Source organism: Centruroides sculpturatus, unplaced genomic scaffold (genome assembly GCF_000671375.1).
Source record: "Centruroides sculpturatus isolate CEXI.00-Female unplaced genomic scaffold, Cexi_2.0 scaffold793, whole genome shotgun sequence".
Taxonomy (NCBI): domain Eukaryota; kingdom Metazoa; phylum Arthropoda; class Arachnida; order Scorpiones; family Buthidae; genus Centruroides; species Centruroides sculpturatus.
Window position 1 is genome coordinate 77,185 of NW_019385190.1, and position 14,913 is coordinate 92,097.

Below are 14,913 nucleotides of genomic sequence, written 5' to 3' on the forward strand. Positions count from 1 at the left end.
CTGCATTCGAGTAAACAAATTGCATAATATCATCAAACAGAAAAAGCCGGCCAGAATTGATAAAAAAAAAAAACAGCTGTAGTGTTTTACCACAATAATGTCAAATTTCACACAAGTTTGGTAACTCTTCAGAAACTGTTATAACTTAGATGGGATCGGTTTTTTGTAAGCAACGATCAAAACTTTTATGAATGTGAAATCCTGCTACTACCAGAAACGATGACAACAGGTATTTGACCAAAATGGTCAACATATCTATATATATAACCCATTCAAAGGGTGTCTGTCTGTCCCATAACCGTTTGATAACGGACACTAGAGGCACTTCTATCGTATGTCATATTTCAAACATTCAAATTAACAATTTTAATTCTTATTTAAATTAACAATATAAATTTTTATTATTCATTTGGCCAATAAATTATTATTTGGTCAATATAGCAATATAAATAATTCAGTATATTTGTAATAGGAATTTATTATTTCAGGGGCTTATATCTCTCAAAGGGTTGTGAGTAGGGGTATGGTTCCTTTGACTTTATTGTTAGTACAGGGGTCTACAGTTTGGGGGGTCGCCACCTCTTCATTCGGAGGGTAAATCTTACCATTTGGATTTTAACAGAGCTGTAGAGCATATTGATAGGAACAAAAAAGTCAAAGGAACCATGCCTCATGGAAATTTGTAAAGAACGCCACTAGGGGGCGTCCCAGACTACTAGTAATTCAATAAAATATTTATTTATCATAAGAATATTGCATTTTTTTCCACGGAAAAAAAAACGAACTTACTTTCCGAACAACCCAATAGTAGCTTAGGACGCCCCTAGTGGGCATTCTAGCAGCAGTGGTGTCATTCCATGGTATAAATAATAAAATTCATATAAATAATAAATTCCTATTACAAATAAAAATAATAATATATACTGTTAATAAATAAATTATTCTGTTAAAATAAAATATATACTATTAATATAAATAATAGCTGAAAATAATCACTAGGGACATCCTAGTGATTATTTTCAGCTATTCCACTGTTTGTATGTCTGTAATCTGTTGCAGAATGTGTTATAGACATTCTGTGACAGATTACAGATATTCAAACAGTGGGATCACTTTGTAAAAATAACAATGTGCATCTAAGTAGATGCACATTGTTATTTTTGCAAAGGTTTCAGTTGATAATTTTGACAACTGTTTTGTTGCTGTTTGTAATCAGTTTGCACAATCTTTTTGCATAAACTGAGATGCACTGTTTCATCCTTTTTTTTGCACAATCTGAGGATGTAGTGCATAGCAAATTGTCATGTTTTCTTGTTTTATGATCTAGTGTCCAAATTGACTTGGGTTCAGTTTATGATGTCAGCAGTGTATCTTATAACTGGATGGCCAGGTGTTGTTGGCCTTTATTGTATTGTTACCATTCAGTTTGGTCTTTAAGATTTTTATGATTCTTTGTGTGTATTGTTTGCTGACTGCTTGCTTTACTTGACTATGCTTGATGTTGTCCATCTCTAAAATGCCCATGTATTTGCTCCTCATGATTCTTTTTGATTGTTTGGCATTTTAATCCCTTCACTGTCCTTGATTTTACCTTTGTTTATTGCTACTGCATCACACTTTTCCAGTTCAACTTCAACTCAGGAACCATATTACAGATACACATCATCTCAGATGGTCATAGAAAACAACATACAGAAAATATACTATGACTGATCACAGAAAAAATAATTTATTACATTAGATTACATATATTAATTAATTAACAAACAAAACATAATCGCATACCTCATAGACATAACTGTATAAAACATTATAACATACAAAATACATACACTAAAAAATTAGTAAGTAGTCAGAACTTGCCCATAAAATAAAACATCTATGAGGAATGGATAGTACTAATTGTGCTTGATCCTTTCTTGCATAGGCATCTTACCACATAATTACACAAAAGTAGCAACATTAGGGCTTTACAGCAGACACACAACAGAAGGCTGCTGTAAAACATATCAAATAATCAAAATGTGACTTAGTGAAATTACACAAATACATTAATGAACAACATAATAAAAATTTGTTCTAGCATAGTATTAGGCACCAGTACAAGCACCAAGTAAGATATACTTCATTAGCACTGCCACCTTATTAATAATAGTACTGTATTTATTTGGAAATATTAAATGCAAATTTAAAATTAACATGTTTAAAAGTTTAATATGTAAATTAATTTCTGAACTTTTTTTATATAAAATTTTTATCTTATAAAAGTAAATATTTATTTTAGAATTTTTTTTAATAATGCTTTGAATTATTATTTTATACAATATAAACTGTTTTATATTGTATAAAATAATAATGCTTTGAATTATTATTTTATACAATATAAACTGTTTTATATTGTATAAAATAATAATGCTTTGAATTATTATTTTATACAATATAAACTGTTTTATTTATGGCATAATTTTAAAAGACCTTTTGATATAGTTATTTCTATTTTATTTTTACAGTTTAAATGAATGTTGTATATGCTTGGAAGATCTCGATGAAGTGAGTATGATAATTTAAAGTGATTAATGATAAACTTTTTTTTTCCATATATAAGTTGAAACATTACAGTTAAAAATACAAACTACACTGCTTTTTCAGATAGCCGAGTGTTTTATTTATAATAATTATGCCATATTTGGTTACAGGAAATTCTTGTAATGGAATAACAGTCATAAAATTGAACACATTAAATAGTAATTTAATATTTATGTGTATTTAAGTAAAACAGTTACAAAACAAAGAAATAAAGTTAACTAAAAATAATAAAAATTAAAACTACATCTAACAAGGGAAGGTTGAGAATTACCAATGTTACTTTTTAATGGAATGTGTGTTGTTTTAGCGAGATTACCTTCCTGATAAACTTACTGAATGTCTATTTTCTGAAAAATGCTTTATTTCCATTAAAAAAAAACTATTTAGAAAAAAAGTTTAATAATGGAATTTAAGATAAAACATAAGCATTAAGCAAGAAGTATTGATGGCCAAGTTTGACCTCATATATAAGTAAATAATTATTATTTATATAATTAGAAGATTCTTGAAGACTATCTAAACTCAATTATGCACTAAACATGGATCAATTTAAAATACATTATTAGTCATAGGATCAATCTAGAACCTAGTACACTCTTCAATGTAACAATCATTCAACAAGTGAACTGCTACATGGTATTTGATTTCTTTGTTTTTCTTGTATTATTGGAATAATATTTTTCCATCTAGTTTTAAAATAGTAACATAAATATGCAATTATTATTAATTGAAGGTATTTAAAGCTTGAGTTTTTCTTTTTCCAAAAGGTTTTTGGTGTCAAGTTCCTAATCACTTCAGTGGTCAGTTCTAACTTAACATATTGCTTTTTCCTACATAGTAACTTATTCTCTTCAAGTGAGTCTAGTTGAATCAACAATTTATTGGCAAGAAATAATTTTAACATAGAAAAACTATCATTGATTTCAAAGGTAAAATTTATAAAAACCAAATGTTTTGGTAAATACTCTTTGTTAATTTTATCAATTTCAAATGCCAATAAACTTTTATAATTTTTTAAGTTTCTCAGAGAAGCCACATTTGACTCCACTTTCTTAATTAATACATAACATAGTTCCTCAAAGTTCACTTTATTTATTCATTTTCACTTTTTCAATCATTTATAATGTTATTATATACATTTTAATTAATCCAACTTTTTAAAACTATTTATAGTGATGCCACAAATAGTGATTTTGCCGAATATTAAATATTCCGCTACGTTCTCGACCAAAGCGCCGAATGTTCGGCAAAATAGGTGTACATTTTCCGGGTGACAGGTTATGACCTGTCTCATTGCGGTGGGTGTGGTAGTGACCCCGCAGGCGCATTTGCTTTATTTGCGAGTGGATCGTGTCACGACATGCATTATTTGTTCATTGTTACATCAAATTGTGTTACTAATAGTCCTTATTACTAAAAAATATCACTGTTTGTATCACTTTATATGAAAACTGTTTGCCTACATCGGCCAGCCGATCTTTGCAAGTGATGGTCAGCAAATGCAAAACAGTATCCAAGCTTGACATACTTCGCTAAGATTTATCTATCGTCTCCCGGCAGTAGTGTATATAGCGAGAGGCTATTTTCAGAAGCAGGTATAGTTTGAGGAAAAGCGCAATCATTTGCTATCAACAAATGCTGAAAAAATTGTTTTCATTCATCACAACTTACCACTGATAGATTTAAGTATTAAATGTAATAGTTTGTGATTAAAAGAAATACGTTTTTGAGTAATATGTTTTTTTTTTTTTTTTCCATGATTTGGTATTTGGCCGAATAGTATGCAGCATTGGCCGAATACCGAATGTTAAAGAAAAAGTAGCCAAATACCAAATAGTAGCCGAATATTCATGGCATCTCTAATTATTTACCACTAAATTATACAATAGTTTAACATATAATTAATCATCTGCATTGATTCTGGGAGATTGGAAGTAAAGAATTTTCTCCAATCTCATTGTATTCTCATTGGGAGAAAAGAAATCACACAAACCACAAGTTTTTGACTTTCACTAGTAGAATCTGGAAAAGTCTCTGTATTGAACTGAGAATTATGTGAAGATTCACTCTAGAACAATTCCAAATTCTCATGATCAGGATCATTTGCTTGAAAAACTATCAATTGTAAGCTGATGTTTTTGGCAGCTTGCCTCATTCTTGTTTTGCATATTCTTACCTTTAACATCTTACAATAAAGGAGAGGGTCTCAAAAGAGGACCTGAATTGAGTTTACCCCCAGAAAGAATTAGTAAAATTTGAATTATCATTATTAAAAGTACTAACATAAGGTTATAACCAAAAAGATAGCTTATAAATTGCAATATAAAATATATATATTGATATAAAAATATCTGCTTTACATTTTGACTAGAAAAGTCACGGCATAATTTTAAAAGACCTTTTGATATAGTTATTTCTATTTTATTTTTACAGTTTAAATGAATGTTGTATATGCTTGGAAGATCTCGATGAAGTGAGTATGATAATTTAAAGTGATTAATGATAAACTTTTTTTTTCCATATATAAGTTGAAACANGCATTCTAATTTTTTCTGCTCGTGATATGCATCCACTGGGATTTAAATATAAGTAATCAATAATAATAAAAAATTGAATTTGTCTGATTGCATTTTCAGGAAAAAAAAATGAAACTTAAGCAGTTTAATTTAAGAATTAAAGTAAACCTTTGCAGAAAATATAACAAAAAAATTAATAAAAACTTTTTAAAAATATGAAAGCAAACCAAACTTTGTGTTTTAGGCAAAAATAGGCAGCAACGTCAAAATAAGCATTTTTAGGCATTATAAAATACCATAGTTTCAGTCTAAATGTTCATGAAAAGTGTTCATACGAAATCTTAGCCAAGTATATGCCAAGGAAAAAAATAGGCATTTTCCTAAAATTTGCTGTCTAGTTATATTTCACACACAGAAGTTATAAGAATTATTCATTATTAGGTTGCAATTTGAAAAATTGTAGACCTATAAATTCCCACTGTTGTCCATCTATTGTCTGTTCTTCCTTAATCTTGAGAGTAGAGTTAGGTGAAAATCAAGAGTGGATGTGGAAAGCTTAGGGGCAGGAGTCCACAATTAACTATATATGGTCTATACTTGAAGTCGTGATTTCAAATAAAAAATTTTCTCCTGAATGGAGTTACATACATGATCAACATGACTTCATTATTAATAGGAAAAGTATGATGTACAGGGACAAGACTATTAATTTGAGATGGAGAGCATATATTTTAAATTAAATAAATTAAAAATATAGTTAAAATAGCAGCCCAGCATTGTGATGATGTCACAATAAATAATTGCTCATTACGCATAATTTTATTTCATTATATAATATACAGTGACTCCAGTTTACCAGGTTTTTAAAAATTTTATATTATAAACATTTGGATCACAGAACCATTACAAACAAATATATTGGGTCCAGAGTTTCTCAAACAAAACGTTTGAGAAACTCTGGTCTAGCATCTTAATGGATGGAGTGTGTAGAGTTGCAGTGGAAAATAAGACCATAAATTTAGATATTAAACAAATAAATAAATGTTTACTGGAATTAATTAAATAAAATAAACAAACACCTTTCTCTATTCCAGTACAATGTTTAATATGTTAAAAACGTTTTCGACTGTTTTAAGCAATCTTCTTCAATTCAAATTCGAACCATATAATGAACAAAGTATTTGAAATAATACAAAAATTTAAAGTGCTTATTCACAACTTAACGTAAAAGCGCATGCCCGTACCCATAAAATGAATAGATTAAACCAAAAATTATATATCAAGAAATATCATAAATTAATAACACCACCTACACAGTTATAACAGTTAATCTATGTTATCATAAAAGGACTTCCAGGCTGTTGATAAACCTTCAGCATCTCTGTGATTGATGCACTGCACGGTCATATGCGTCTTGTGTATCTCAACTTTTTCCAGGTGTTTCACCACTTGTGTTGATCTTGTAGGTCTAATAATCGCTGCCTGATCCCTGTACACTGCAATTCCTTGCTGCTTCGCAAATGCTGCAAGGACTGTGCTATCAACACTTCTATTCACTGAGTATTTGTGCTCATCAATCCTTTTCTTCAGGTTCCGCATTGTTGCTCCTATATATATTAGGTCGGAGTTAAAACTATGGTCTTTCATAAGTATCGAGTAAACTCCTGTCATGCTATTACGCTCATATCTTCTCTTATCGTTTCTTAAAAGCTTATACATCATAGGATTACGCCTATAAATTATTTTTATATTCCTATTTCTGGCAACTTTCTTAATAATTTTATTTAGAAACAGATGGTAATTAATCACAGTTCTTTCCCTTTGTTCAGTTGCTCTTTGTATAAGCGCCTTCAATTTTTGTATTATTTCGAATACTTTGTTTGTTATATGGTTCAAATTTGAACTGAAGAAGATCGCTTAAAATGGTCAAAAACATTTTTAATGTATTAAACTCAAAAATAAACAAACACATGTTCTGAAGGAATTATAGGTCAATCTAAAAATAAAATTGTTTAGAGATATTTTCTGGACTTTATATCTTTACTTTACAAATATGTTTCATATTGTGTCAACATGATTAATTAAATAAGCTTTGGATGTTACTGCACATGGATGAAAAGAAAATGGGTAGCATAGCCATAGCTTTTTTCTTTTTTAGTGTAATGTTATGGACCATTTTCTCGTGTTCATATGTGTTACACTTCAAATCTAACAATACCACCAAATCTGAAAATAAATATGAAGAAATAAAAATTTTATTTAATGACATAACATCTACAAAGACTTCATTTTTGCTATCAAGAAAATGAGATCATGATTTTAATTGCTGTAACACAATTTTTAGAGATCTGTTTTTTAGGAATGCTTCCTTACTATTTGGAAAAGGGGCTGTCTGTGTTAAAGGCTACATGCTCACAAAGTTTCATTTGAATTGAAGACTCAAATATCTGACTCTCTCCTTATTAGTGAAATCTCCCTGGGAAATGCCTTGCCTTATTTATATTTCTCTCCACCTCAACAAGGTGGTGACTAGTGAGAACTATGGTATTATTATCATGGTGTTGGTGGAATATATCCTACATTGCAAATGTACTAATACCTAGTGTTATATCAAAGTCAAGACAACTGTAGGAAACAAATGTTTTGCTTAAGTGCTATTTGTACCATATACCATTACATATTAGTGTTTAAGAATTTCCTGAATGTGTGATATGTTTAATATGGTAACCTTCTGTAGTATGATGTGTGCTATTGTGAAGCTCTTAATGCTTCAAGTCTATGTAGTGTTTGTGGCATGACAATGTGCAAGAAGAGATTACTGGCAAATGCATACTTCATTTATTCTCTACAGACATTTTATTTCATGGCAAATTCTGAATATTTACTAATTATTTTTAGCATATGTATTTTGTATGTTTTAAGTGTTTGGTCCAACTATGTCTATGTTGTATGTGATGGATTATTTTTAATTAAAAGCTTCTTGTCCTTCTGTTCAAATTTAATGTTATCAAGCTTATACATTTGCTTCTAATCTGAGACTTATCACACCTTTTGGGGAATTAAATTTGCATTTTGGACAGTTCTGTCTGTTTCAGTTTTAAAATACTTTTCAGATTATAAATTTCTTTTACAACTACATTACTTTTGTTTTAAAAGAAAATAAACATAATTATAGTACAGCTATCCCTAATACGACACAGTTTGAAAATTGGGGATATCTCCCATATAACACAACTTACAGTTTCACTCTAACATGGTTTTGGAAATCCTTTGTCAAAATTTCACAATTTTTAAGTGTAAACTTTGTTATTCAATATGACTTTAGCCTTTAAGACTGTTTCTGTGTTGTTATTTTATTTTATATAGAATAATCTTCGTAGTTAGTTAAGTTTATTTAAACATCTTTAGGTAAGTGTTATTAAACTTTTTTAACTGTAGGTATTACTACCTATGAATGATTACTTCATTCATAAAAAATGAGAAATGAAATACAGTGGTATCTCAGTACTCAAACAATTTGGTTTTTTTTTTTTTTTTTGTATTTAAACACAAATTCTGAAAAAAGTCACTTGGCACTCAACTGAACAAATGCAACTTGCTAGAACAAATTTTTTATTAATAATATATTTTTATTTTAATAATTTTTTAATAATATATTTTTTATTTTTATCATAAAAATAAAAAATTAAATGTTATCAGTAGTATCAACAACATTATGAAAATGTTGCTGATACTTCTGATCAACAAAAAAAGAAGCTGAGCTGATTATGATACTTTGTGAAAAGAAAAAAAACCCTTGTTTAACTAAAATTTAATATTAATGTGTAAGACAGTACTTTTAATTCTGATTGTTAATTAATTATTGATTGGAAATAAATTATTAATTGCTTTAATAAACATATTTCTCTTAGCAAAAGTATACTATTCTTTTTTGTTATTAACTTCTGGAACATAACTCCATGTTTTGCATTAGTCCTTTGTTTTGTATAGCATGAATTTGCATAATGTTGCACTTTTTTGGAATGTAACTACTATGTTATACATGGGATACCTGTACATCTATGTATACAAAATTTTTGATTTTGCTACATTATATAAAAATATACTCACAATTTAATAAAGTAGAACAGCTAAAAAAGTCTCTTGATTTCTAATTGAAAACATTCCCCAAAAGGTGTGATATGTCCTCAGATTAGAAGCAAATATAGAAGCTTGAAACATTAAATGGACTATTTTATCTGTGATTGTAGCATGGTCATAATTTGTGTGGGATTTTTTTTATTAAAGATATCTGAGGAATGTACAATACATGTAGTATGGTTCCTGTTTTATTGTAGTTTGTATTTGTGTACAAGCTTTTGATGTATTACATTTGATATTTGAGGTAAATATGAGTAGTCAGTTTGTGTTAAAAGTTTGCAATCTGATTTGATATGTTTGTATTTACGAAACAGTCGTGGATGATAATCATGAACCTTTCTGTTTCTTCAAAGAAGTGGTGGTGTTATTGTTATTTAACACAAAACGACTTCTAATAACTTAACACTGCGTTCAGTAATAACAATCCACAAAACCTTTTTATAACAGTGTTGTCTCCATAACAAACTTCACAAATGTTTTCGACATCCACCGAGGTCTGCTTCAGGTAGTGACTAAATGTCTGATTCCTCTGGTGTTTTGGAAGTTGGCGGACTTCCGAAACACCAGAGTAATCAGACAAGCATTTCTTATTGATCATATCCGTCACCTGGAGGCCTGGGAGATTTATAAAGCCAACATTGGGGGCACCTGCATCAACTTTAAAGATGGAAAAATGATCATGCAGGCGTGGAGGTACTTGTTCGAAGAATTCGAATTGGGACAAGCGGAGGTGTGAAACACAATATGCACAATTATTTACATCTCAGACGTCATCATTCCAACGGTCAAGAGGAGACACCATTTAGTCACCACCTGAAGCAGACCTCAGTGGAGGTCAAAAACGTTTGTGAAGTTTGTTATGGAGACAACACTGTTATAAAAAGGTTTTGTGGATTGTTATTGTTATTTAATAATGAAATTCAGAAATTGGAGGAAAAATTAGTTTTCAATTACTTTATAATAATTTAATTAAGTTATATTATATATACAATTTATTTAAATCAATGAGTTATATTATAAATAAATTTTATTTTATTAGCATGCATTTAAATAGGTATATTCAATTTAAGTAGTTTTTATTGTTATTAACATTATGAATTCTAATTTGTATATGATTTTAATTTATTTAATAATAATAAATATTAATTTTATTTAATTTCTCAGATAGAACAGTAGAAACTCCAATCTTTTCTGAAGAAAAAGTGTTTGAAGCAGAAGTTGTGCCAGATTTAAATCAAGTTACTAGAAGAAAAAAGAAACGGTATTATTGTAGAGTTGACTTGATTTTAAATTTTTCATATTTTAAATACAATACAATATCAAAAAAAAAAAAAGTAAAAAATACAGTATCTGAAAGTAATCTTCAACAGCTGTGGACAAAAATTAAAAATATCAAAATACTCAGAAATGTGTTTTTTCCTTTTTTCATACACAGTAATACTTCGACTTACGCTACCCTGACTTACGCAAACCCGGAGTTACGCAATTTTCAAATCTCATCGATTTGTCTTTTGTTTGAGCTCCACACAACTCTTGATTACTCACTCCCCCACACTATTGTTCAGCTTACGTGTTTGGACGTGTCACGTGGAATCGACACATAGCTACAATTTATTTTGTGTTATTTATTTCTGTGTTTGTTATAGCTACAGAGACTTGAGAGACTCTATGTGGCGATTTCTTGTAACCGTTAATCTTATCTCGTCTTTTGATTCAAAAGACGAGATAAGATTAACGAGAACATTTATTAGCTTACATACATCTGACTTGGATTTTACACAAATTGCGAAATTATACCCCGACTTATGCGAATTCGACTTATGCGGTTATCGCTCGGTCCCACCTATCGCGTAAGTTTGGGGTATTACTGTATATGACTTTTGTGATATCTTAAATCAAGGATTAAATTTGCTTGTATTAAAATAATATCATACAAAATAAAAACAAGAATAGTAGTGTGTGTATATATGTGTGTGTATGTGTATGTATGTATGTGTGTGTGTATTAGAAAAAGTTAGATAGATAAATGCTAAAGTATTTCAAATACAAATACTGAAATACTACTAAATACTGAATTTCAGTATTTGTAAAATCAAATACCAAATATCAGTGGTGCAGAATATTTTCAGGACCCAAAAATTATTGCACATAAAATAAAACAACTTACAAACCAGTTAATAATTATTACTATATAGTTTTTTGAAAATTCAAATTAACTAATACAAATAATTAAATAGGCCCACCTTATAATTTGCCATGCAACACTGAACTGATAAATTAATGTAAAAATTTTTTTTAATTCAGAGTGCTTTAATTTAAGCACATGTCATTGTCATAGAATAGCATATATAATTATATACTTGATGTAATATGTTGATTAATAGAAGTAAAATTGAAGTCAAAGCCAGGAATGACCTATTTTTAACATATGATGCTAATTAAAGACTTTTGACATCCAAAAAACACGAAATTTATTTACATCAATGTAAGAAATGCACCAAATTTTTGCAAAAACAAACTTTTTTAGAGTTTTTGATTGACTTTTTCATTATTACAATTATTGAGCTAATATATTATTGTTTTTTCACAACAGCCAGTTTTTTGGTTGATGATATGATATATAAGCATAAGATGTCACTGATCCAAGCAGAACAGCCTTTGAAGTTGACATGTCAATTTTGTCAATATTGAGTTCTTGCAAGTGCTACCCCAGGTTTTTAGGAACAGTACCATGTGCCAATGACCACTGAGACCATTTCTGCTAGTTTGTGCCAAAGTCGTATTTCAATCTTCAGGTCTTTGTATTTATGAACTTTTTCAGTTCTTTTTCTTTGATCCCTGCTGTCATCAGTTATCACAATGTCAACAATCCACACTTTTTTCTTATGATAGTTATATCTAGTGTGTTTTTACCAGTATTTTATCCATTCGAATTTGAAAGTAAGAATGAGTAAGTCAAAATCCACAGGATTTTGACTTACTCGTTTTTGGGTACTTTTTTGGTTTGATGTTTCCATCAGTTCTTTTCTTATCAGCAACTATTGGGTTATTCGGAAAGTAAGTTCGTTTTTTTTTTTACCACTAGACGGATTAGTGGTATTTTCCCCGCCATTTTCATTCTAAACCGTATTATTATATATTTTGACAGCTAGCATTTTATGGCTTATTTGTAAAAAAATTTGTTTGATTTCGTGCAATTGTTTATTTTTTGTGTCCTATCAAATATGAAAGACCGAAAGCAGCATCTTCGGCATATTTTGCTTTTTTATTACCAAAAAAATAAAAATGCCATTCAAGCAAGAAAAAAATCGTGTGACATGTATGGTGGAGATGTGTTGACAGAACGACAGTGCCAAAACTGGTTTACAAAATTTCGTTCTGGCAATNGAATAGAAAAAGCATTGCAAACAGGTGTCATAAAAATGCCATTCTGCAGAACAGATATTAAATTTTTTACTTTAAGTACTGGAATTCAGTCTACAAATATATCAAATGCTGTTATTGGTCAGTTACCTTACAGAATTACAATTGGTTTAGTTTCTAATTCAGCATTTAGTGTAAAATGTAAAATACGATCCTTTTAATGTTAATAATTACAATTTAAATTCTATATGTTTATTAAAAGACAATCAAATGATTCCTTCGAAACCATATACTCCTGATTATACAAATAAGATATATGCAAGAAATTTTATATTATTATTTGATGATATCGGATGCATTATCCATCATAAATTTACAAATATATCTTACAATGATTATAAAGATGGATATAGTTTGTGAGATAAGCAGGGGGTCAAGGGTGAATCCTAATGACCGCTTAATCTGCACAAGATCTGTGAGATCCGATCTTTACATCAAAGGATGGCTGACCTATGAGCGGTAATAAAGATCTAGATCATGAAATTGAGATCAACGTCAGGATTGACATCAGTTAGGATAATTATGCGCGTCCCAACTTGCAATTTATACTACTATTTTGATTAGGAGGGCTCGTTTGAGTGGGGAGACACATGTGAGTAAGTGATAGGAGTCCGTGAGGAAAGTAGAATTTAGTTCAGTCAACAAATTAATAAAACTTTAATGAATAACAAAGAATACAAATGAATTAACTGAAAAACATCTAGCTATGATTAAACCTTAAACTAGGTCCCTAAAGGTTGAGAGAGAGAGTTTACAAAAGTACTGATTTTACTACCTCCATATTATTCTTGACTTGTAACCTTTTTGTCTTTCGGACAGAAGTTCAATGTTATAAAGTATGGCACTAAGTTAAATTTGAGGATACAGTGATAGTGATGTGCTGTGCACAGAGTTTGGCGTGTATGTCTTATTTATACTCCCCTTTTCCTTCAATAGAGATTAAGGATTAAGAGCATCTGACTGGGTGTGGTTGATAGTCTTTTGAGTTAGTCAGCCCTTTAGTCATGGGAGATAACAATCTCTTGCAGAAACTGACTGTCAACACAGGAAACATTTGTTCCATGTTCTCCTGGATTTTTTTGTTTTCGTAAAACTTTCGAATTATTATATTATTTAATTTAATAATAAATAGAACAAAAATAAAGCATAAACTAACTTGAAGATATTAATAGCAAATTATTTACAGTCAACCCCCCCCATAACGTGGGTTCCTATAGTTCGGATTCCCTATCATGGCAAAAAAATTGCGAGAGTATTTGTACAAACATGCTAAAAAAACTCGTATAATTGGTAAAACATCATCGCCGACTCATGTCGCGACAGGATTGGTTGAATCTAGACCAATAGTGGATATTGCACAAACCGTTGAGTTTAAACGAACAGCGGACCTACTAAAAACCATTTATTATTTAACGTCCATAAAAATTATATTTATATTAATAATGTCTCCAAAGTTCAGCGAATTTTTTGCAAAAAAAAATAATTTATCAGGAAGCACGCAAGCGCCATTTGATGACAAGCTCCATGACGAAAACAAGCTTAAGCAATGGCATAGTCGAATGGTGCATGCTCGGTAAGTAATCCTACAATTTTTTGTTTTTAGCATAGTTTATATGGATTATTCCGAAAAAATTATACGTATTTTGGAAATGTTGAGTTGAATTAGTCTAGAATTTATTAATTTTATGGAAGAAACCTTTCAAACAGCCGTAGTCCATAAACTGCATACGTGCCAGGCTGTGATTGGTTGGACTCGTAGAAAATGAATTCATAAAAACCAGAACGTATCCATTGTGTTATAGGGGGGTCGACTGTATATTTTTTTACAAGACAGAATAGGAGAAAATAGACATTGATGTTAAGAATAAAGATTGAGTCAAATTTTTACACCTAATGCAACAATGCAATATGCCCAACATTGTATATTGTACATGGTAGCAGTTTCAATTTTATCATCCCATCCTTAGGGTTGCCAAGTACTTAGGAATAAAATCTGAGACAAAATGAGTTCTTTCCAAAAGATATTGGGATACAGTAGTGTGTCGTTTATCCAACTCAATTGGAGACTGAGGTTGTTTGGATAACTTATTTTTCGGATAAACGAAAAAATATATTAGCCTATCCCATATTGAAATTTTTCTCCATTGCGTGTTGCTTCGCGTTGAATTTTTGTCGATGTTAAGTCTAACATAAACTTTTTAAAATAATAATCATGGCTATTGTATCGTTAAAAATTGTTTCTTTATTT

The 14,913-nt window shown here is 29.8% G+C and overlaps 1 long non-coding RNA gene across 1 annotated transcript in view; it reads left to right on the forward strand.

The window, feature by feature from the left end:
* The window catches only part of LOC111635933, a 33,518-nt gene extending 23,080 nt beyond the window's left edge, over nt 1–10,438 (forward strand). Inside the window, exon 3 of the long non-coding RNA XR_002758461.1 lies at nt 10,407–10,438. This is a non-coding gene — a long non-coding RNA (uncharacterized LOC111635933). The remainder of the gene's footprint in view (nt 1–10,406) is intronic.
* Nucleotides 10,439–14,913: the final 4,475 nt, after the last annotated feature.